Raw genomic sequence first — 25,984 nt, forward strand, 5'->3', positions numbered from 1 at the left:
TCCCCTGGTAAACAGTGTATGATTGCTGGATGATTTGTTTTAAGTCTAAAACTGTGGGTAATGGAGTCGCCAATGACTAGGGTTTTCAATTTGTCAGAGCTAATTGTGGGAGGCTTCGGCGTCTCAGACCCTGTAACGGGAGGAGTAGGGACCAAAGAAGGCTTGACCTCTGACTCCGACTCGCTGCTTAATGGGGAGAACTGGTTGAAAGTTTCTATCGGCTGAATGAGCGACACCGGTGTAGCATTCCTACAGCATTTCCCTCCAGAAGCCATGAGAAAGTTGTCAGGCAGCGAGGACTGTGTGAGGGGATTTATACTACTATCTGTACTTACTGGTGGCACAGACGCTGTTTCATCCTTTCCTACCCTGAAATTATCCTTGCCTAATGATTGTGTCTGAAGCTGGGCTTGCAGCACAGCTATCCTGGCCGTAAGGTGATCATTCTCCTGTATATTATGAGTACAGAGACTGCAATTAGAAGGCATCATGTTATTAATGTTACTACTTAGCTTCGGCTGGTGGAGGTCCTGACGAACCACGTCCAGATAAAGCGTCCGGAGTGAAAAAGTTGAATGAAAAAAAGTAGAGCGAGGGAAAAACAAAAAATAAACGCTAATTAAAAAGTAAAAATCGTAAAGTTGTCAGGTAGCATAGTAAGGTTAGCAACAAAACGCACAGCAGCACGTAAACAAGTCTGCAAGTTGTGACCAGAAATTACGAAAGTTAGGGTAGTCTGACACAATTACTCACCTGCACAATGGTCTGGAGTAATTCTGGACCATTCCTCTTTACTAAACTGTTTCAGTTCCACAATATTCTTGGGATGTCTGGTGTAAACCGCTCTCTTGAGGTCGTGCCACAGCATCTCAATTGGGTTGAGGTCAGGACTGACTGGGCCACTCCAGAAGGCTTATTTTGTTCTGTTGAAGCCATTCTGCTGTGGATTTACTTCTGTATTTTGGGTTGTTGTCCTTTTGCATCACCGTCTGTTGAGCTTCAATTGGCGGACAGATAGCCTAACATTCTCCTGAAAAACGTCTTGATATACTTGGGAATTCATTTTTCCATCGATGATAGCAAGCTGCCGAGGCCCTGAGGCAGCCCCAAACCATTATGCTCCCTCCACCATAGTGTATAGTTAAGATGAGGTTTTGTGGTTGGTGTGCTTTGCATTTTTTTCTCCACATATAGTGTTGTGTTCCTTCCAAACAACACAACTTCAGTTTAATCTGTCCACAGAATATTTTGCCAGTAGCTCTGTAGAACATCCAGGTGCTCTTTTGCAAACTTCAGATGTGCAGCAATGTTTTTTTTTGGACAGCAGTGGCTTTTTCCATGGTGTCCTCCCATGAACACCATTCTTGTTTAGTGTTTTTTGTATTGTAAACTCGTCAACATAGATGTTAGCATCTTCCAGAGATGTCTGTAAGTCTTTAGCTGACACTCTAGGATTCTTCTTAACCTCATTGAGCATTCTGCACTGTGGTCTTGCAGTCATCTTTGCAGGATGGCCACTCCTAGGGAGAGTAGCAACAGTGCTGAAATTTCTCCATTTATAGGCAATTTGTCTTACCGTGGACTGATGAACATCTAGGCGTTTAGAGATACTTTTGTAACCCCCCTCCAGCTTTATGCAAGTCAACAATTCTTAATCTTAGGTCTTCTGAGATCTTTTTTGTTCGAGGCATGGTTCACATCAGGCAATGCTTCTTGTGAATTGCAAACTCAAATTTTGTGAATGTGTCACGGACGTCCTCCTCTTCATCTGAAGAGGAGAGGAGAGGCGAGAAGGATCGGAGGACCAAAATGCGGCGTGGTATGTGTTCAACATGAATTTTAATAAAGAAAACACAAAGCACACTATACAAAAACAATAAACTAAATAACGACCGTGAAGCTAATGAGAACTGGGCTGACACAAGCAATCAAAATAGACAATCACCCACAAACAAACAGTGAAACCCAGGCTACCGAAGTATGATTCTCAATCAGAGACAACTAATGACACCTGCCTCTGATTGAGAACCATACTAGGCCGAAACATACAAATCCCCAAATCATAGAAAAACAAACATATACTGCCCACCCCAACTCACGCCCTGACCATAGTAAAGAAATATAAAACAAAGGAAATAGAGGTCAGAACGTGACAGTACACCCCCCCCCCCCAAAGGTGCGGACTCCAGCCGCAAAACCTTAACCTATAGGGGAGGGTCTGGGTGGGCGTCTGTCCGCGGTGGCGGCTCTGGCGCGGGACGTGGACCCCACTTCACCACAGTCTTAGTCCGCCTCATTGTCCGCCTCCGTGTTTTCCTAACCACGGCGACCCTTCTAAATGACCCCCCTGGACTGAGGGGCAGCTCGGGACAGAGGGGCAGCTCGGGACAGAGGGGTAGCTCGGAACAGAGGGGTAGCCCCGTACTGGCTGATGACTCTGGCAGATCCCGGCTGAATGGCAGCTCTGGCAGATCCCGGCTGACTGGCGGCTCTGGCAGATCCCGGCTGACTGGCGGCTCTGGCAGACCCTGGCTGACTGGCGGCTCCTGGTTGACTGGCAGATCCTGGCTGACTGACGGCACTGGCAGATCCTGGCTGACTGGCGGCACTGGCAGATCCTGGCTGACTGGCGGCACTGGCGGCTGACTGGCGGCACTGGCGGCTCCTGGCTGACTGGCGGCACTGGCGGCTCCTTGCAGACTGGCGGCACTGGCTGGATCACTACTCTAGCCCGGACCCTCCAGAGTGCAGGCACAGGTTGAACCGGGCTCTAGTGCCTACTACACACACCTCTCCCTTAGGCTCCACTCCCACATTTGCCCGGCACGAGCGGAGCGCAGGCATAGGACGCACTGCACCCTCCCAGCGCCCCGGAGACACAGTACGCAGAGCCGGCGTAGGATACCCTGGACCAAAACTGCGTACTGGCGACCAGACACGCTGAGCAGGCCCCATACGCCCTGGCTGGATGCCCACACTCGCATGACACTTTCGGGGGGCTGCCCTATAGCGCACCGGGCTATGGGCACGTACTGGCGACACCGTGCGCTTAACCACATAACACGGTGCCTGACCAGTAACGCACTGCTTATAATAAGCACAAGGAGTGAGCTCAGGTATGCTACTTGGCTTAGCCTCACACCTCGTTTTTTTGGGGCTACCTCTCGTACCTGTCGCGCTGCCGTGCTGCCTCCTCATATCGCCGCCGCTCAGCTTTCGCTGCCTCCAGCTCTGCTTTGGGGCGGCGATATTCCCCAGCCTGTGCCCAGGTTCCCTCTCCGTTCAATATCTCCTCCCATGTCCAGGAGTCCTGTGATGCTGGCCGCGGTTGTTGCTGCTGCTGTCGTCACTGTCTTTTACCACGCCGCTTGGTCCTTGGTTGGTGGGTGATTCTGTCAGAACGTGACAGATTTTTATATGTAGTAGGGCAGCTCTAACCAAAATCTTCAATCTCGTCTCATTGATTCGACACCAGGTTAGTTGACTATTGATTTCAATTAGCCTTTGGAGAAGTCATTAGCCTAGGGGTTCACGTACTTTTCCCAACCTGTTTGAATTATGTATTGAATATAGACAAGAAAAATACAATAACTTGTGTGTTATTAGTTTAAGCACACTGTGGTTGTCTATTGATGTGACTAAGATGAAGATTAGATCAAATTTGATGTCAAATTTATGCAAAATCCAGGTAATTCCAAAGGGTTCACATACTTTTTCTTGCCGCTGTACCCTGGTCCCCGCACCACCCTAGTCATTCTCAGTCTCTCTGCTCACACATTGTCTCTTAGGTGTGTTCCCCACATATTTGGCATTACCTAAACCATTCCTTTTATCTTGGTCATGCAAAGAAGTGGAAACATTGAAGCCATTGAAGTTAAGGTTATTGCTGTGCCAAATGTAATAAAGCTGAAAGAGCTGTTCGAGCCCAAGACGTTAGTGAAGTATATTGGAATTTCAGATTCTTAAGAGGGAGAGAGAGAAGTCTTTGTCAATCTCTGTCTGGAGCTTTGGGTTACTTTTGATGAGGAACCCTTGGTTTTGCCCAATGGCCGGCACCATCCTCATGACAGCTCTTTAATCTACCTGAAACTGTTGAGTCACAATTAGCTAAAGTCTTTCCCTTCTGAATTCTGCCCTGCGTGGGATGTGACGAAGAGATGCTTCTGGGATAACTGTCATCCCATGGGACTTCACCTTTATTGTGTGTGTGTGTGATCAATATAGACATGACTGGCTGACTATCTAAGAGCTGTCTTGATAAGTCAGTGCTATGTAGGTGGTATTGGTGTCTACTTGGTCTATTTGGCATGTCTGTGATCTCTATGGCCTGAGTATGACGCCTTTGTTTTCCAAAAGTAACTCGCCCTCTTTTCAAGGGAGGGAAACTTCAGGCGGGGATCTGATGGCATTAAAGGCTCAAAGTTCACCTGGTGTGTAGATTATTGTGAGCAGCATGTCTCGCTTTTTTATGACCTTTTTTTATGAACTTTTTTTTTAAGTACTTTTTTTTCCTTTCTTTTTTTCCGCAATTTCGTGGTATCCAATTGGTAGTCAAAGTCTTGTCCCATCGCTGCAACTCCCGTACGGACTCGGGAGAGGCGAAGGTCGAGAGCCGTGCATCCTCCAAAACATAACCCAGCCAAGCCGCACTGCTTTTTGACACGATGCCCGCTTAACCCGGAAGCCAGCCGCATCAATGTGTCGGGGGAAACAACGTACACCTGGCAACCATGTCAGCGTGCATGCGCCCCGCCCGCCACAGGAGTCGCCAGAGCCCGATGGGACAAGGACATCCCGGCCAGCCAAACGCTCCCCTAACCCGGACTACGCTGGGCCAAATGTGCGGCGCCTCATGGGCCTCCCGGTTGCGACCGAGCCAGGATCTCAAGTGGCACAGCTAACAGTTCGATGCAGTGCCGTAGACCACTGCGCCACTCGGGGGGGGAACACCATGTCTCTCTTTTTGACAGAGTGTGCGAGGTGATGTTTCTAGCCTAATTGTCTGCTGTATGTACTTCCTGTGACACTGAGGTAGCGTGCAGTCACCTTTTAATTCAAACCTTGGCCTGTCTCAGTGACTAATTGTTACTGTGGAGTTCCAGAACAGGACAGCCAGGAAAAGCTCACTCATTCAGTCAGACACATAAACACATGACTGGGAGCAGGTTGGCTCTGTCTGACCAGCCTGTTGTTGTGTTGTTCACTGCTGTACAGCAGGCTGCATTTGTAAGTCATTATAGGGCTGATGGTTATCAGAACTCCCTCTGCGCTCTGACATTTTCCTCATTAAGCTGTGCTGCTGCGCTCGAATGCAATGTGTAAGAAACATGCCTCTCTGTACAGCACATCAAATGTTATAAAGCTTTGTTTGTCTGACAGGGCAGAGAAGCAATAATGTTTCAGTGTTTTGTCATTGTCATTTGACATTTGACATCAGTTCAACACATGTGGGACTAATTGAAAAACGTCTGTAATGTGATCTAAGCTGTGCTTACTGTGTGTGTGTGTTTATTCCAGGTCTGACTGCTGTGGGCGGTCTGTCTCTCATGAGGGGGGGTCAACATCGCTGGCGAGTGACTGGACTAAACCAGACAGTAACTATGAAAACAGATAGTGAATGGAGAAGACAAGCTCCCCTTACCTCGAAATTGTACCCCCTTTGGAGACCTTATATAAGATCTTAGAATAGGTAAGATACGTGGATATCAGACCCCTTTAGGGCCATTTAGTTCTGTTGACTATCTATTAAGAAACTGCTTATTGCTCCACTGTGCCCTCTTCCTCAGCTTTGACCGTTAGTTGGCCCATGGACCCTGTTCGTGCCCTTCCCTAACTCCCTTTAGGTGGAAAAGAAGGAACTTCACACATGAACTGGCAATGACTGAGTGGTCTTCAAAAGGGCCATGGCCATGCAATAAACCAGGCTTAGTCTCTGCTGAGAAGAAATGAGGGAACGTTGTTAATGGTGGTGTCGGGAAAGTCTTTGGTGCATCGTTCTAGACAGCCGCTGAGTCACTCATTCAAAGGCAACCCGCTGCAGAGGTCCAGAGGTCCCAGTCTGTGCGAGGGCCCTCCAACAGGCCAGAACACTGAGCAGGGTCAAAGATGATGGCAGGGATTCATTTGCTGTAATAACCAGTTATTTTGACTCTCTCAGATCTCTTTGTGCATATGTTCCAGTGTGCTTAAAGTGCACCTCTTCATATATATATATATATATATATATATATTAATTTTCTTTAAAGAGCAGGTGTTTAATTTAGTTTTAAAGTCCCTATTGGTTTCCATTCCACATGCAACATTTCTTAGTGGTCTACCGCACCATCCATAAACCTTCAGTAACATAAAAACGGACATTCCACCATTTGTTTCCTAGCCCTTCTGCTGCAATTTTTATATTGTCAAGTGAATGCACCAAAAGATTGCCCTCCAATTTAGTTTCAATAAGCTAACCCTGAAATTTATAGAGTACCTGCTCCTCATACAACGGGTTGAGGAATAGTTTTTTCTTCCTCTGGCTCTTGCCACAAAGCCTTTTGTATTTCCATGTGTTTTTATAGCGGCAGCACGGAAAAATCCCGTGCATGCTTTTCTTCAATACCTGCCCTTTGCATTCTTGAATCTGAATGTATTGACTCTGAGCCTCAAGTCTGAAATATTTTTTAAAAATTATTGCTGTGTTTAAGTGATTGAGGTCTGGGCTGGGCTAAAATTAGTAACGTACAGCTGAAGTGACAGATGTTAGCCACTGGATAACCTGTCTGAGTGTGGGGGTGTAGTGGCGATGTAGAGAACCCAGAGGTTGCTTTTGGAATGTAATGTGATCCGCCCCAGCAGAATGAAGTGTTCCGTCTGGTCGTTATATCAGGGGAGCGACTCCACCAAGAAACCCCCCAGCTACTACATTCACTAAGTTGGCTTTTAGGAACCTTTTGTGCGCACACTTTAAATGGGTTACTCAAATATCAAATAAGGGTGCTATAAATATTTGAAATATGAAATAACCGTCTTCACCCTGTTATGCCTGAAGCGTTCCAAACAGAGTGTATATGCATACCGTTGTCTCCTGGTTGTTTCCTTGGTCACCAAGAAGATGCTGGACATGTTCAAGTGTCCCACTGACCCTCCAGAATACAACTACCTGTACCTACTGTCCACCGGGTTGTTTGTGGGGGGCTATGGAGTCGCCATGCAGGCTGGCTACAAAATTGAACAGGTGAGCATCACCTAACCCTTACACTATGTACCACCAATCAGGTGGGCTCAGACGTTGTGTTAAGTAGGCAGAAAACGTGACTGAAATGGGCATGTATTACCTGAACTTTTTAATTTAGAACAGGTTTAAAATTTTTGCCACAAAATTTCTTGCTACGCTGTGCCCTACTGAACATGGCCCATGTTCAACGAGTCCACTGCATGCCTGGATAATGCCCTGGGCATGATTGGTGTGGCAGGGGGCATCGCTGTCACCCTGGGCTTCCTGGCACAGATGAGTGCCGCCATGGCTGTGGGTGGCATCGCTGGTATGTGTGTGCATGCTTGAGTGTACAAAACATTAGGCATAGACCATGACATAGACTGACCAGGTGAATCCAGGTGAAATCTATGATCCATTATTGATGTCACTTGTTAAATCCACTTCAATCAGTGTAGATGAAGGGGAGGAGACAGGATAAATAAGGCTTTTCAAGCCTTGAGACAATTGAGACATGGATTGTGTGCGTGTGCCATTCAGAGGGTGAATGGGCAAGACAAATGATTTAAGTGCCTTTGAACTGGGTATGGTAGTAGGTGCCAGGCACATCTGTTTGAGTGTGTCGAGAACTGCAATGCTGCTGGGTTTTTCATGCTCCACAGTTTCCCGTGTGTATCAAGAATGGTCCACCACCCAAAGGACATCCAACTTGACATTACTGTGGAAAGCATTAGAAACAACATGGGCCAGCATCCCTGTGGAATGCTTTCGACACCTTGTAGAGTCCATGCCCCAACGAATTGAGGCTGATCGGAAGGCGTCGGGGTGCCAAGTCAATATTAGGAAGGTGTTCCTAATTTTTTGTGTGTGTGTGTGTGTGTGTGTGTGTGTGTGTGTGTGTGTGTGTGTGTGTGTGTGTGTGTGTGTGTGTGTGTGTTGGATTTGCATGCCTGAATGATCTGAACAACATGTTATTTACTGTAGTCGACATGTGTTGTCTCCTTCAATCATATGAGTAACTGCTTACTGCTTATACTGCAGCTGTGCTGAGGTAATGGTCACCATCATGTCTTAAGCATGTTCCAGTCAGGTCAATCCACAGGGTAATTCTTCCTGGAATCAAGTTGGAACCTAGACTAAGCCATCCGTTCAGACCTTAGCCTGTTTGCTTTTCCAAATGCTCCTATTAACCTATTAAGAACACACACACCAGAAGACACACACACGGAGGTGCACTCACAAACAAGGAATTTCCCCCAAACATCAGCCATACCTGTGCCTCAGGACTGCCTGTTCCCCAGCAATCCTTAGGGTGTGCATCTTTGCGCACGTCTCTGTGTATGTTGACCGGTCCTCATCCCCTCTGCCCCCCAGAGTTGGGTATCGCTAGGAAGATCCAGATCACAGCCTGGTGGGTCTGGCTACAGTGCTGACCTACGTGGCAGAGTACATGATCGAGTCTACCTCACTTTGCTACCGACCCGGCTGCCAACCTCACCAAGATCATCGCCTACCTGGACACCTTCATCAGAGGGGTCACCTTCAGCGGGGTCACCTTCAGCGGATCCCTGGTGGCTTATGGGAAACCACAAGGTGAGGACGGACGATTGTGATTGGGAATAGTGATGCATTGTATTTGAGTCCTATGTAATTCTATGGGATTGGGGAGGTGGACGTGGGATGTTGTTTTTGTTGGGAGCTGCAAGTGAAAAGGGGTAGGAAATCCTAGGCCAAGCACGCCATGAGTTTTTACGGTTCCACTTTGACCTATATTTCCTGTCAGCAAATGAGGCAGTTAAAGCAATATGTATATTCCTTGTACATATTCATCATCACGGCCCATTGACTTGATCAATTTGTCCATAGATGTTATTATTCATACACTATATACAAACGTATGTGGACACCCCTTCAAATTAGTGGATTTGGCTATTTAAAACACGCCCGTTGCTGACAGGTGTATGAAATAGAGCACACAGCCATGCAATTGCAACAGACAAACATTGGCAGTAGATTGAAGAGCTCAGTGACTTTCAACGTGGCACTGTCATAGGATGCCACCTTTCCAACAAGTCAGTTCGTCAAATTTCTGCCCCGCTAGAGCTGCCCCAGTCAACTGCGCTGTTAAGTGCTGTTATTGTGAAGTGGAAATGTCAAGGAGCAACAACTGCTCTGCCGCAAAGTGGTAGGCCACACAAACTCACAGAACGGGGCCGCTGCGCATAAAAATCGTCTGTCCTCGGTTCCAGCATTCACTACCGAGTTCCAAACTGCCTCTGGAAGCAACGTCAGCACAATAACTGTTCGTCGGGTGCTTCATGAAATGGGTTTCCATGGCTGAGCAGCCGCACACAAGCCTAAGATCACCATGCATAATGCCAAGTGTCAGCTGGAGTGGTGTAAAGCTTGCCGCCATTGGACTCTGGAGCAGTGGAAATGCATTCTCTGGAGTGATGAATCACGCTTAACTATCTTGCAGTCCAATGGACGAATCTGGGTTTGGCGGATGCCAAGAGAATGCTACCTGCCTGAATAGATAGTGCCAACTGTAAAGTTCGGTGGAGGAGTAATAATGGTCTGGGGCTGTTTATCATGGTTCTGTCTAGGCTGTACTTCCAACTTTGTGGCAACAGTTTGGGGAAGGCCCTTTACTGTTTCAGCATGAGAAAGCCCTAGTGCTCAAAGTGAGGTCTATACAGAAATGGTTTGTGGCCTGCACAGAGCCCTGACCACAACCCCATTGAACACCTTTGGGATGAATTGGAATGCTGACTGCAAGCCAGGCCTAATCGCCCAACATCAGTTCCCAACCTTACTAATGCTCTTGTGGCTGAATGGAAGCAAGTCCCTGCAGCAATGTTCCAACATCTAGTGGAAAGCCTTCCCAGAAAAGTGGAGGCTTCGATAGCAGCAAAGCAGGGACCAACTCCATATTAATGGCCATGATTTTGGAATGAGATGTTCAATGAGCAGGTGTCTACATACTTTTGGTCACGTAGTGTATATATATTACATGCATACATTTTACTGCGTTTTCAGGAATGTTCTGATCATGGGCACCACATCTCAATTTAAACAGCTTGGGTTTGATTCAATAACCCTCTTGTCAGTAGTAGACCAGTAGACCAGTAGTGGTCTGGGTCCTTCAGGTTGATGCCTGAGCGTCTGTACCCGAGTCGGCACCCCTCCTCTCAGTCCCCTGTCCCAGCCGTGCCACCCAGGCCCCCCTGCTCCAAGCTAGGCCAGGCGGAACCTTTCCCAGTTTGGCACTAATTAGCCCCTCCGCCCCCAGTCATTTTCCACTTGTTCTCGAAAGCTGGAACGCATTATCCCAGGGAGCGTTCCCACTCCACAGTCCCACTGGAACCTGGAAAACCTGCTCCGATAAAAGATTAAAACGTCCATTTTCCGCAAAATGCACATTTCACGCTAGATACGTTTTTCTTGTTATTTTCTTTTGCATTTTGTTTTTCAGTCGTGGGTTTGTTTTTGGAAGGCTTTCAAATGAGGAAAAGAGTGAATGAAACATCACAATGCGTCCCATGTCACAGGCGGTGGAATCCAGATGCTGGCTCTGTTCATTTCATTATCAACGTGTATTCAGTTTCAATTTAGCATGAAACAGCCTCATGAACACATTTCAGTCTCTGAAATGAAAATCAATTCTCTGTTACCTTTCTACCTGCCTGCCAAGGATTGAATTCGTTCAAGGATAAACTCCCTTTTTAATCCTTACAATGTGTGTGATAGTAACATCCTTGGATAATAATTAAAATGCTCACTTTCAGATTGTTCTTCAAAAGTGGATGAGGACTGAATACTTGTAACTGAAGGCCATAATAAATTAGATGGGCACCGCATAGTAATGTCCTGATATGCATTTAGCTCTATATGTCCATGCCTACAGTCTTTCTTCTCCTCCTCTCTCCAGGTGTGCTGATGCTATGAACGCTGGGCTGATGGTCTCCAGTGTGGGCCTGATGATCCCCTACAGGCTGGACCCCAGCTACACAACAGGCTCTGTGTCCTCTCTCTCTCGGCCGTCATGGTACGACCTACATGCCGCCTCTCCCCTAATCAAATAAATAGATTTACTGGGACGGACATCCCCATTCAAATCAATGTTATAAGTTAAGATGGTGAAGTGACATTTGTTTTTTTTTGAGAGTCTTTTCCTGTTCTAATAATTCTATATCTATAGCCCTAATATCCACCAACCTGGACTGACCTGTAATCGTTGAACTGGTTCTTAGAAATACGATGGAAGTCGTATCTCCTTTTGAAATCCTGTGCTCTAGCCCATTTTAGGTAAGTTCAGCGATCCTTCAATAAAAAGCAGTCTGCTCACAATCCTGCTCCACTGTTGGCCCTTAAGGAGAGTTTTCGTTGGAAGCATTAACCATAGGATCAATCCATAATATGATGATAGATGAAAGGTAAACTAAGATGATGAGGTTTTGAAGCAGCGCTGAGAGAAGGTGGTTCTGGTTAAAACTGTTGTGAATGTTGGCTGCTCAGGCCTCCGTGTGGTTTTTGACGTTGGATAAATCAACGGATATTCATTTTTTACGTATATAATATCACACCACTCTGACTGATAAGGTGTAGCTAAACAATCACCTGTGCCTGAGCGTGAATGTCTTTAAAAGGAGATCTGATATTGTTCAAGTTCCTGCCCTCACTGTTTGTTTGATGGAGTGTATCGTTGCATAATGTGAGGTAGCTGGCTCTGGTTAGAGCCTTTCCCTGAGTTAGGGATCTTGGAGAGTAACACTAGTATGATATCATAGAGAGCACTTGAAATGAATACTCCTTGTTTTAACAAACACCTAATGCGCTGACTGAGGCCCACCACGACCTTGATAGGGGTTAAATACACTACATTTCTACTGCCTGATCAGATTTCTCTATTTACCATTCAATAATACAGGTTGTCTGCTTATGCCCACGTGTTTCAGGACAGTGCAGACATGTGAGTTTATATAGGCCAGGCCTACTACACATATGACACATGCTCTATGTATACCTTATTTTGTATGGACAATGTATTGAATTTAGCAACACATTAATGAATTGTCTTGTTTTATTATGCCCACTGCCATATCAACCTTCAGTCTAAAGGTAGTCTTGCTCTTCTAGGGACTGACAACAGCCATGGGTGATCATCACGGTGCTCAGCAGCTACTCTGGCTGAGCCCTGTTTGCTGAGGGTTTCCTGCTCAGCAGCAACCTGCTCAACATCATAGGGGCCCTCATCGGCTCCTCAGGGGCCATTCTCTCCTGCGTCGTGTGTGGTAAGGAAGTCTGTTGGTCTGTATTTTCGATGTGTCACACATCCCATAGAACAGGGGTATTCAACTCATACCCTACAATGTCTGGAGCCTGCTGGTTTTCTGTTCTACCTGATAATTAATTGCACATACCTGGTGTCCCAGGTCCTTGATGTAGAGGGGAACGATGAAAAAACGCACTGGAACTGGCGTCGAGGTCCAGAGTTGAGTTTGAGGGCTATAGAATGATTAAAGTACGGAGCCTATAGTCCTTCCGTCTGTCTGTATTTAGGAAGTGTCATACATCAGACAGTATGGGATAAATAGGCAGCATCAGCTCATAACCTACATATACACATTGAAGATGCTAAAATGTGCAAGAGGCAGTTTCTGTGCTTCCAACGTTCTCCACTAGGAGGAACTCTAACTGTACTTAAATGCCTTCTTGGCGGCATTGACTGCCTGAAAGAAACTGGGTTCACTGAAAAATGCAGTTGACTCAAAAAGGCTGAGCAGCTTTTAATCCTATCCATCTCTGTACTCCCCCTCCTCTCCCCCTGGCTAGGGGCTAGGCCATGAACCGTTCTCTTGCCAACGTACATCATCCACTGGGTCAGGCAAGCCCATGGAGATCATAGGAACGTGGACCAGACTGTCAAAATGATCGAAGACGCCCACAACATCATCATCACTCCAGGTAAAGTAAAAACCCAACAACACACACACACACACACACACACACACACACACACACACACACACACACACACACACACACACACACACACACACACACACACACACACACACACACAGCATTAACACAGTGATACTTACACACACCGGAGCACTGACAGGGTAGGTTCATGTAAACCACCCACGTACACAGGGTTCAACTGACAAATGTTTTTAAGACCTAGAGAGTAAGTGCGTTGTGGCCAAAGGTCTTGTGCAAAAAGTAGAAAACATGGTCCTTCGCGATCCACATTTTTCAGAAATTCCCAAACTTTTTTCTATGTTTAGCTAACCTCTATTGACCTTATTACATCACCAGTTAATTTGCTCAACTTCATTGGGGCACCTTTCAAGTAGGGCCCATCAGGCATGCAGGCCCACTCTATCCCGAGGTGGTCCAAGAGCCTGGGTCATGTTTTGGAGTAGGGTTTATTGAAACTTTGACAGACCTCTGTATAATCTCACTCTCTGTCTTTCCGCTCTCCCACCCTGTCTGAAAACCCGTCCCCTGACGACAGCTCTCTGCACATGGCTTCTCCAACCTAGTGGCGAAGTGAACTGTTGAGTGAGAAGTCAGCTTTATCTCTCCTGCCTGGCAGTGCAGCCTCAACCTGCACTGGTCCAAACAGTATGCTGCTCCCAGAGAAAATAAAGGAGTAGAAAAGAAGGCTCTTTTTTTATGGGCTTTAATATGCGGTACCCATGGGGCTCTGGTCAAAGGTAGTGCACTATAAATGGAAATGGGGACCCTGGTCAAAAGTAGTGCACTGTAAAGGGAATAGGGTGCCATTTGGGACACAACCCCAACCTAGTGGCTGGCTCTGCTCTGCTCTTCTAAACTGCCTGGTTGTCTGTTGCTCGGCTTGACCTCCTGGGCCAGTAAGTGTAATCGCCTCCAGCAAAGCTTATGGCTCTGTCTGTCCTCTGTCTGCGTCGGCATCCACTTTGTTCTCTACAACAGAGAACTGGACCATTATGGGCAGACAGGACGAACAGATGGAGGGGTGATGAGATGTGGGAGGATGAATAAAGAGAAGGGGAGAAAGGATGATGAACGTGGCACTCCAGAGTAAACAGGCGTGGGGGGCAAACACAACGGAGATGGCTCCTTCATTTAAAACACACCGTCGCAGGCAGTCCAGCCTCCAGCCATCCAGCAGGGCTCAACCCTACGGTGTCCTGACCCAGCCATGGACCTAGACAGTAGACGGTTAGACCCTATCTAACATGGATGTACACCATTGGGCCCATGTAGACAGTGGGGGAGATGTTACTATATCTATTGCGGAGGATGTTCTGAACTTCTAAAGTACACAGTTATCTAACTGACTACTGCAAACCCAGACTTGTTTTTGTATCCAAACATTTTCAAGCATCTTCTCTAAATGTAACCAAATTAGCCAGTGTTTGTGTGCCAGGTAGTCCAGCCAGACTGAAAGGTGATCCTCAGCTTCCAAGGCCTGGTATTATGGTGCACTGTTCCACAGTTGCTCTCTGTGTTGTCAGTGGGTCCCAGATTCTCCTGCTGACTGCAGTGCACTACACTACACCAGGCCCAAGCTGGAACCGGAGCTGTCTTGTTTTCCTTTTCACGTTTCCTATAATTGGACCAGTCACAGTCACTTTGCTTGATTGACATCAGTGGAAACATTTAAGACTTTTTTTTTGATAAACACTGGCCTTGTCTGGATGGGGTTGTTTTCGTTAGGAGAAAAGCTTGTGTTTGAGAGTCTGCATGAAAAAGTTGAAAATCATTAAGGAGCTAGTGTGGACTGTAGTTATGCTCAGTGCAACATGCTGTGTTGAAAGCAGAGTATTTGACGGCTGTTGTGACAGGCCTATCAAACGTTGTAAACAGCAATTGAGGCTTTAGATTGTCCATTTGCTGTGAAGTATTGTTTCTCTTTCTTGGATGGTGGTCATTCCAGGAAGAGGCTTCTCAGCTCTGCACGGGGCAGATGAAAGATAAGTGTTGATGGTCCTTGTTGTGTTTGACTGGCCTAGATCGGCTTTGGAATGCTGAAGACCAGTGAATAAAGGCTTACATGGTCTTTTGAGTTAGAAATGTCCTGTCTACCACATGTACTGGAGCAATTAATGTGCACTTGGACATTAATTGTAAGTACGATCATCCTTAAAGGGGAAATCTGCAGTTGGAAAAAGAACAAAACCCATACCACGCCACTTGTTTTTGGTAAACGGCTGAGGGATGGAGCTGGAGAAATGGAACCACTCTCAAATGTATAGGCAGAGCTATGGATGCAAGGACTGACCATCATGAGATCATAATTATTTATAAGTTATATTCTTTAAGACTCAATATATCATTTATTTATACATCTAAAAATGGATGTAGCAACTAAGGATTCTTGCTTTAAGAGTAACATAATTGATTGATTGCTCCAGAATCCTGCACATGCTCCCACTTTACTGCTTCAGATAAAAGGATTGAAATCATTTCACGACTGATTCTTTTTTTTCAGCCTTGATGTCCTTTATTTATTTTACAGTGTTTGTTTATTGTGTTTTAAAATAACAGGCTCAATTATTTCACCTCCGGGTCTTGTTGAAATGAGAGGAAAGAGCTCCCACTTATATTTAGGATTATTATCAAAACCATATTCTGCTATTTGAGACAACACATGCAGATAAACTAGGTTAGTACACTTGTTTACTCCTGAGCCCTCAGACATCCTCTGTTCCTATGGGAATTCACTGGTCCTTTAAAATTATACTCTCCAGAAAAACTCTGGACTTCCCAGTTGCTGGGATAAGTTGGTTTGAATAGTTTTCTTGTTAGATTTTAAATACCTGGTGTGTCAAAACTAAAAACGGAGAAATAAAATTTAAGCAAATATTTTTGGTTATTGGTTATTTCCTAAATGTTGTATGTGTTTTTATAAGGATTATTTTTTATTTTTTGAAGCAAGTTTGATGCTTTATGTAAATGTTTGTGTTTTTAGCATCAGAATATCAATATCCAGGTAAGAATCTCTGGGATTGTCTGATTTGTTTTTGCTATTTATACAAGCATTTTTGATCACTGTTCACATGTGGTAGTCAGTTTTGGACTCTATCAAGATGTGCCAGTCAAAGTCCAGGCAGACTGTGTTCTGAAGTTTTATTGTGTTCCTTCCTTTTCTCGGACATTTTATACAGACAGCAGTTGACAGGTTTTCATAGCAAGTAAAAGTAGAGACTCAGGGCTAGAAAATGGTATATCATACACCACAATTGAGGAACAATGGGAAAACTTGTAACCTCACTTTTGAAAAAATAGCCTTTGAATGTTTTGGTACACCTACTGGAGAGCTCTTCTTTGTCTTCACCCATTCAGCATCATTCACTCTCTCTTAAGCTTTTGATCTGAGCATTCTGTCCTAACAACATTCAAGCACCCAAGCTAACTGGCTAACTTTGGCTAGCTTGCTAGCTACTTTCAGACACAAATGAGAACAGTTCACTTTACCCATTTTACTCACCCTAGCAGAGCTGGTTAGGATATTTTTTATGTTATCCAGAGCATTGGTGACTGCAACTGTACTGATGGCAACAATTTAATTACACTTTTTTGCCAACGTTTACTAACACCGGGCATATTCAACGGGTGTTGAGCGTTCATACATTTCTCAGTTATTCTGAGCTCTGGCACACTCAGACGGGAGTACTCTGAAATCGGAGTAGATAGCCAGAGCGAATTTACCAGCTACATCTATCAACAGCTGTCACAGTGACATCATGAACATTCTATTGAAATGGATACTTGCATAGAAGAGTATTTTGTTAAGACATGTAGCTAGCTAGCTAAAAAATGAACCATAATCCCAACTCGTGACATTACTACCCTGAATGAATCGGCAGGTAGCTAACCTACCAGGTTCAATGTTAGCTAGCTAACATTAGGCTATAACTTGCAAAGCAAATGGCTCTGAGATATGAATAATATTTCTACACAGATCATACATGTAACTTTAGCTAGTGAGCCAGCTAATGTTAGCTAGCTAGGTTAATTGTTCGAATCCCCGAGCCGAGTAGGTGAAAAATCTGTCAGTGCTCTGGAGCAAGGCACTTACCCCCCTAATTGCTCCTGTAAGTCGCTCTGGATAAGAGAGTCTGCTAAATTACTAAAATTTCATGTAAAATGTGGCACTCCTTTCTTCCATCATAGAGTGCTTTGAGAGGCTAGTTTAAGGATCATGTCACCTCCACCTTAGCCGACACCCTAGTCCCACTACAATTTGCATAGCGCCCCAACAGATCCGCAGATGACGCAATCGCCATTGCACTGCACACTGCCCTATCCCACCTGGACAAGAGGAATACCTATGTAAGAATGCTGCTAATTGACTACAGATCAGCCTTCAACACTATACTGCCCTCCAAGCTAGTCACTAAGCTCAGGGCCCTGGGTCTGACTTCCTGATGGGCCAACCCCAGGTGGTGAAAACAGTCAACAACATCTGCGCAACGCTAATCCTCAACACGGAGGCTCCTCAAGGGTACATGCTCAATCCCCTTCTGTACTCCCTGTTCACTCATGCTACACACCTCTCCAACTCAGTCATCAAGTTTGCTGACAACATAAAAGTGGTAGGCCTGATTACCATCAGGGAGTGGTGGCAGGAAAATAACCTCAATGTCAATTAAATTAAGTAACTGATCTTGGACTACAGGAAACAGCAGAGAGAGGCTGAAAAAAATTGTCTTGGCCCCTAAGACCCTTACGGACGTCTACAGAGGCCCCATCGAGATAATTTTATCAGGCTGTATCGTCGCCTGGTAGGGCAACTGCACAAACCACAAACGCATGGCTCTCCAGAGGGTTGTGCGGTCAGCCCAACACATCATCTGGGCCACACTGCCTGCACACCAGCACATCTACAGCACTCGGAATCACAGGAAGGCCAACAATATCGTCAAGGACCTCAGCCACCCAAGCCATGGCCTATTCACCCCACTACCATCTAGAAGGTGGAGACAGTACATGTGCAATACTGTTTTACATGCTGTCTTACCCACTTTATACAGGACCTTCAGAAAGTATTCACACCCCTTGACTTTTTCCATATTTTGTTGTATTACAAAGTGCCTCTTGATACTCCCCATCCCGGATCCGGGATCGTGAATACAGCCTCAGGCTCATTAGCATAACGCAACGTTAACGATTTCTAGCAATTCACTAATTTGTGTAAGAGTATGCTAAGCTAGCTTAGCATTTTGAGTAGCATTTAGCACGCAACATTTACACAAAAACCAGATAACCAAATAAATAAAATAATTTACCATTGAAGAGCTTCGGATGTTTTCAATGAGGAGACTCTCAGTTACATAGCAAATGTTCAGTTTTTCTGAAAGAATCTTTGTGTAGGAGAAATCGCTCCGTTTTGTACATCACATTTGGCTACCGAACCGAAAATTCAGTCACCAACAACGTCAAACTTTTTCCGAATTAACTCCATAATATCGACCGAAACATGGCAAACGTTGTTTGGAATCAATCCTCAAGGTGTTTTTTCACATATCTCTTCATTGATATATCGTTCGTGGAAGCCTGCTTTCTTCTCTGAATTCCATGGAAAAATACTTGCAGCTGACTTTTGCGCACCAATTTCGGCGCAGGACACCGGGCGGACACCGGGCGGACACCTGGTAAATGTGATCTCTTATGGTCAATCTTCCAATGATATGCCTACAAATACGTCACAATGCTGCAGACACCTTAGGGAAACGACAGAAAGGGCAGGCTCATTCCTCTCACATTCACAGCCATATAAGGAGACAATGGAAAACGGAGCCTCAAAAATCATACTCATTTCCTGGATGCCGTTTCATCTTGGTTTTGCCTGTAGCTCACGTTCTAGGGCACGCACAGAGAATATCTTTGCAGTTCTGGAAACGTCAGAGTGTTTTCTTTCCAAAGCTATCAATTATATGCATAGTCGAGTATCTTTTTGTGACAAAATATTGCGCTTAAAACGGGCACGTCTTTTTTTCCAAAAATGATATAGCGCCCCCAGAGTTTCAACAGGTTAATTGAGTTCATTGTACGATTTACAGGAAAGAATTTACGTGTAAATGTTATTTTTATTAAAACACTATCTTAATTAGATAAGTATTCAACCCCCTGAGTCAATATACACTGAGTGTACAAAACATTAGGAACACCTAATCGTTCCACGACAAACACTGACCAGGTGAATCCAGGTGAAAGCAATGACCCTTATTGATGTCACTTGTTAAATCTACTTCAGTCAGTGAAGGGGAGGAGACAGGTTAAACTCCAAGTACAGTTAGGACACATGGAAAGGAATTTTCTTAGGCATTAATCATGCAAACACATTTATTTCTGGTAGCACATTGTCTGTAAGATTGAAACTTATGCTCTTCTGTTCCCTATCCATGGAATTAGTCCACTGCACCACCAGGATGGAGCTAGCTTGCCATGTTTTACTTTTTACTCATACCCCAAACCCTATTTCAAAAGAAACAAGCACTCATTAAGATCAGGTGTGGCCTATTAGTGGGCACCCAACCCACCCGAACACACTTAACAAGATGAAGGATCTTTAAAAAGCAATGAATCCATTTGAAAACTATGTGGCATCGATATGAGTTAGTAACAGTTATTCTAGTGTCCAAATTGACTACAAAGTGTAAATAGGATCATTTTCCTAATAAAGTCAGTCTCGTCTAAAACTGAGCAAGGAACATACGTGCGTCACAATGGGTAAATTGAGTTTGGATTTTGATTTGACGATGTACATTTGCCCACTAACATGGGGTGAACAGCTTTAGTGATGGCTCTCTATCAATAGCATAGACCGTGAGATAGACCTGCCCAGCCGCCCGGCTTTGTTTACATAAGACAATACGTTGCGCTTTTTTGTAACTTGAGAAATACTGCACCAAACACCTTTGTTAGATTTAAAATTGCGCAACTAAAGCATCCTCTGCAAAAACATCAAAAATAATTACAGATTTCAGATTTAGAAGAGCATAATTCTGATGATTTTTAGGAAATGAAGTGAAGCTTCCGCATCTACAGTGTCTCGTGGGGGACAAACATCATTAACTAAATGCGGAATCAGCCAGGAAACACACCTCCAAGACCGAAATCACATTTTTCTAATGCGCAACAGAAAAGACAGGTGCCAAATAGCATGTTCAGTGGCTCTTTAAATAATTCTCAGAATGTTTTTTGAACATTACTAATGTTTCATGGAAAGTTTTCCTAATGTTCAGAGAACTTAACTTTGAATAAAACCATGAGGAAACCTGTAGAAAACGTTGTGCTGAAGTACTGAAATTCCCCCAAAATAACGTTGTTTCTTAATGTTCTCGGAACAATTTAAGAACATTACTTTAAATAGAACCATGCGGAAACCTGTAGGAAACGTTATGCTGAAGTACTCAAATTCCCACCTAAGAAACCTATGGTTCTCAGAACGTTATGTGCTAGCTGGGAATGGACCTACTGTATACAGTATGTTTTTCTGGCCTGCAAATTGATTTGGATGAACAAATCTGTGCTATTTTGAAATCGCGATGTGGCCCTCGAGCCAAAATGATTGCCCACCCCTGCCCTAACCCCTTCATTACCCCTGCCTTGCCACGGCACCACTGAGGTGATGAAGAGGTAAAGCCAGGAGGGGAAAGGACAGGGTTGAGGCTAGCTGTGGAGAGAACAGAGGAAGGTGAAAGGGAGGAGAGTGAATGAGAGCAGCGCAAATGTAGGAATAGGCACACCGGAGAGAGGAAAGAGGAGGGAAGGGAAAAGGCACACCGGAAGCTTGTGTAATTTTCCTTCATTCGTTTGATCTGGGGTTCCAGCAGCTGCTGCTACTTAGAGCATTTGCAGTTGATTAGAGGGGGAAGTGGGTGGCCAGAGAGTGGCCAGATTTGGTAGTCCTGTCCCCCCTCCCCTTCCCTCTCTGCTGGATAATTGGGTGGGGGTGTTAGGCTGCTATGAGGGCGAGGCATGGGGCTGCCACTGTTTGGAGCCTCAGAGGTGGATATTGTTCCTAATGTATTTGTAATGTAATGTAATTCACACAGTGTGGTGTTGCTCTGGTTAGCCTCTCTTGTAAAGGCCACGCCCACGCCCCCTCCCTCTCTCACCCCCACCCACCCCCCATTTCAACACTGCAACATATACATTGCATTACATTACATGAGGTACCTAACGGGTTAACTCCACACACTGCTACACACGAGGGTATTCAAAGTTCCTAAGGCAACTGTGGGTAACAGCCGTGTGTGTAAATTGGGGACTGATTCATAATGGCAGGAGATCACAGAGGGTCTGGGTAGAGCAGGAGAGGGGGAACGAGACACCTCAGGCAGTATGAGTAGAGTGCAGCTGCTCTGATCTCTGCTTTTACTCTCTGGTCATAAACCTGCTGCTCCAGTGTGTATCCGTAGGGCCCTCTCGTCCTCCATCCTTAACCCATTTCCCCTGCTTCTCAGGCCCTTTATGACCTCTGACATTAACCTAAACCGCCCCCGGCACTAACATCATGGCCCCTCCATCTTGTACTTCTGACTCAACTTCTGTCAACAGCCAAAATATTATGATACTTTTAAACCACACGGGTTTTCTCACCCTTCTCATCTTTGTGATTTGCCATATAGATGGAGGTGAATCAGATGTTAATCCTTCTCTCTTACCAATTTGGTATCCACCCAGAATGCCTGGGCAGCTCAACGTGCTTTTGGCCGAGGCGGGCATTCCCTATGACATCGTGCTGGAGATGGAGGAGATCAACAAGGACTTTGCTGGTATGTTTGATTTCACCTTCACGTGTTCACCTCTTGTGTTTCGGTCTATAGACAATATGCACCACATTTTATCTGTGGTGTGCTGTGATCTCTTTTTCTATGTCTCAGAGACATATAAGACATGTGACATGTGCTGTGATCTCTTTTTCTATGTCTCAGAAACGGACCTGGTTCTGGTGATTGGTGCCCAGGAGGACCCCAACTCCATCATCGAATCCATGAAGAGTGAACGAGTATACACTTCAAGGGGGAAGAAAAGGTAGGGAATGGGACTGCAGCCCCTGTCAAATGTTGACTGTCACAGAAGGGCTTGTTGGAAGTTGAGCTGATTTACTCCGGCTCTCCAAATGGTGAAGTGTAATACTGGAGCGGGTATCTAACATGGGCTCAGAAGGAAGCTATTCGTCTTTAGTTCTGTTCAAGTCCTAGACATCCAGATTCACCGAGTCCACGGGCCACAATCTTAGAGGGGGACGGGGCCTCTTTCTACGTACAAACACTTGCGTTTGAACACACGCATGCACCCTGTACTCTTTGTTACTGAGGCAACAAAGCCCTTACCCAGGTGTACTAGCTCCAGCAGGCACAGATCTCACACGGCTTCCATTAGCGGTGACTCGCTCCCTCTGGAATGATGACATTTTGGAGCATCCGAGTGGAACTTTTCCTAAATGTGGGATTCATATGCCTCACCACCCCACTTTAAAACGCTTTCATTTCTACAGGTTCCCTTGGGAAATCAGAGTTTGTGAGCTTTAATACTACCAGCACCCCAGTCCTCTACTATACTGGGCTGTATTGATGTGACGTGTGTGTTTATATACCTCGGACCTGCTGGACTGTTGAAAATGTTATTTTCATTGTTCTTAAAGTGACTCAGACACTTGAATTAATAACCTTCCACTTGTGGCTCATGTTTATATGACGCTGTGTGGGGCCGGTCAGGCTGTGGTGCGGATGGGTGTGCTGGGCCGGGCTGTGTGTGTAGTCTAACTGTAGATATAAACAAACCAGGAGGGGCTCTTCAGTGCCAACGTAGCCAAGCTTGTCAGAGCAGACAAAGGGCATTCCTCTGGTACAGTACCCTTGCCTCGCCTGGTGGACGGTTAGGTGGCTGGTGATTCAATGGTCCAGGCCTAGCACGACCGTGCCATAGCCACATCCTCTGGTGCTGATTGCCAGACTAAGATTACCTCTGTTTGCACCCTACCCCTGTCCCAAATAAAACCATCTGTCCCATGTATTATGGATGAGGAGGTTGGGGAGTCTGGACTGGGATGCCCTGCCTAGAGAGGCTGGCTAGGGTAGGCCTGGGTGTCCCAGACCCTTACTCTAACCCCGGCCTGAAGCACAACCATTGTGGGAGTGATTTACGCTCTTCTATCACAGGAGGGTGTTTGAGTCAGTGCATGCTTGTATGTGTGTGTTTTGTGTTAAGTGTAGTGTTTGTGGGTGGGGCCGCACCATGGGAACACTAGCCACTACTGACCATTTCCTGCCTCTCTGAGTAGATTCGGACGGTCCTCCTGTTGATTTTTGGGTCTCAGTATGACAGAGGTTCTCTTCCAAGTATCTTTCAGCGTGTCAGATAGCAGGGAATAAAAGTCTAGTGGTGAGAGCACTGCTCTGGTTTTACTTATTAAATTATTGTGCTGCGTTCTGTGCCTCCAAAAAACACATGCTCACAATCACGGGATGCTCCAATCCATTTCCCAGGTCTCTCCCTCTCTCTCTGCCTCTCTCTCTCTCTCTGCCTCTCTCTGCCTCTCTCTCTCTCTCTTCTCTCTCTCTCTACAGATACTAATGATGCTTAATTTTGTAAATGGCCAACACTTAAATGCCCATTAGTTGTGGGACAAACTTACTCTTCTCCTCCAAATGGAGCCCTTCCCCCTACATCTTCCACTTACATGCAGGTGCATGCAACATTTAAACCCCTGTTGAGGTATGTTCATAGATCCGTGTTAAATGTTTACCAAATTAGACAAAAAGAGGTGCTATCATAGTTGGGGTTGTCTTATTTACTATAGCATGTTTAGTTAAAAAAAAAAAATGCTTTTGATTATTTGTAAACATACAGTGCCTTCAGAAAGTATTCACACCCCTTGACTTTTTCCACATTTTGTTGTGTTACAGCCTGAATGTAAAATTGAGATTCTTTTGTCATTGGCCTACACACAATACCCCATAATGTCAAAGTGGACTTATGTTTTTTTAAATTGTTTTAATTACTACAAAGATACAGTAGTCCTTCCTAACTTCGTTGCCGGAGAGAAAGGAAATCGCTCAGGGATTTCACCATGAGGCCAATGGTGACTTTAAAACAGTTAGAGTTTAATGGCTGTGATAAAGTAGGATAATTCTGAGGATGGATCAACAACATTGTAGTTACTCTACAATACAAACCTAATTGACAGAGTAAAAAGAAGGAAGCCTGTACAGAATACAAATATTCCAAAACATGCATCCTGTTTGCAATAAGGCACTAAAGCAATTAAATGTTTGTCCTGAATACAAAGTGTTCTGTTTAGGACAAATCCAATACAACACATTACTGAGTACCACTTTCCATAATTTCAACCATAGTGGTGGCTGCATCGTGTTATGGGTATGCTTGTAATTGGAAAAAAAAAGAAACGGAATGGAATGGAGCTAAGCACAGGCAACATCCTAGAGGAAAACCTGGTTGTCTACTTTCCACCAGACACTGGGAGATGAATTCACCTTTCAGCAGGACAATAACCTAAAACACAAGGACAGATCTACACTGGGCACCCTAGTGGCGCAGCGGTCTAAGGCACTGCATCTCAGTGCTAGAGGCGTCACTACAGACCCTAGTTCCAGACTGTATCACAACCGGCCGTGATTGGGAGTCCCATAGGGTGGCACACAATCGGCCCAGCGTCGTCCGGGTTAGGGTTTGGCCGGGGTAGTCCGTCATTGTAAATAAGAATTTGTTCTTAACTGACTTGCCTAGTTAAATAAAGGTTAAATAAAAATAAAATACACTGGAGTTGCTTACCAAGAAGACAATGCTTGTTCCTGAGTGGCCGAGTTACAGTTTTGACTTAAGTCTACTTGAAAATCTATTGCAAGACCTGAAAATGGTTGTGTAGCAAGGACTAACAACCAGTTTGACAGAACATGATGAATTTTGAAAATAATAATGGCAAATGTTGCACAATCCAGGTGTGGAAAGTTCATAGAGACTTACCCAGACAGACTCACAGCTGTAATCGCTGCCAAATGTGCTTCTACAAAGTATTGTCTCAGGGGTGTGAATACTTAAGTAAATTAGATGGGTGAGAAAAATATATATTTAATACATTTTGAATTCAGGCTGTAACACAACAAAATGTGGAATAAGTTAAGGTGTATGAATATTTTCTGAAAGCACTGTAGGATAGAACAATGTATCAGGCATTCTTTCTCGGTTGTGTAAACAGCTGCAGTCTGTGCTGAGCCCCTGTGTCCGTGTCTTTTTAGGTGGTTGTAATGAAGCGTTCTCTGGGAGTGGGCTATGCTGCATTGGACAACCCCATCTTCTACAAGCCCAACACAGCCATGTTGCTTGGAGATGCCAAGACGACCTGCGATGCTCTGCAGGCTAAAGTCCGCGAGGCCAGATAGTGAACCGTGGCTGGTCCAGTAGGGCTCGGGCCTGTCTGACTGAGCAGCAGGTGGGATGGAGAGGTGGTGCAGCGGTCCAGGGCACCACAAGCTAACAGTTAGACATAGCATTAGTGTATTGATGTTGTCGTTTTCCTCTCCTGGCGACAAGTTTTCCTCCTCCATTTTTTTCTGAACAGTTGTTTGCTCTGATGATGAGTAGGTGTTCTCTTCTTTCTTCGATGTTTGTGACAACATTGTTTGTTCCAGTTCTCTGATGCCTGTGACTGGAACGAATTGCAAAAATCGCTGAAGTTGGAGACTTTTATCTCCCTCACCAACTTCAAACATCTGCTATCTGAGCAGCTAACCGATCGCTGCAGCTGTACATAGTCTA

General features: G+C 45.2%; 1 pseudogene; it reads left to right on the forward strand.

Annotated features, from left to right (window-relative positions):
• The window catches only part of LOC135517005 (NAD(P) transhydrogenase, mitochondrial-like), a 49,100-nt pseudogene extending 23,357 nt beyond the window's left edge, over nucleotides 1-25,743 (forward strand).
• Nucleotides 25,744-25,984: the final 241 nt, after the last annotated feature.

The sequence above is a fragment of the Oncorhynchus masou genome, chromosome 28, assembly GCF_036934945.1.
Source record: "Oncorhynchus masou masou isolate Uvic2021 chromosome 28, UVic_Omas_1.1, whole genome shotgun sequence".
In the NCBI taxonomy this organism is placed as follows: Eukaryota; Metazoa; Chordata; class Actinopteri; order Salmoniformes; family Salmonidae; genus Oncorhynchus; species Oncorhynchus masou.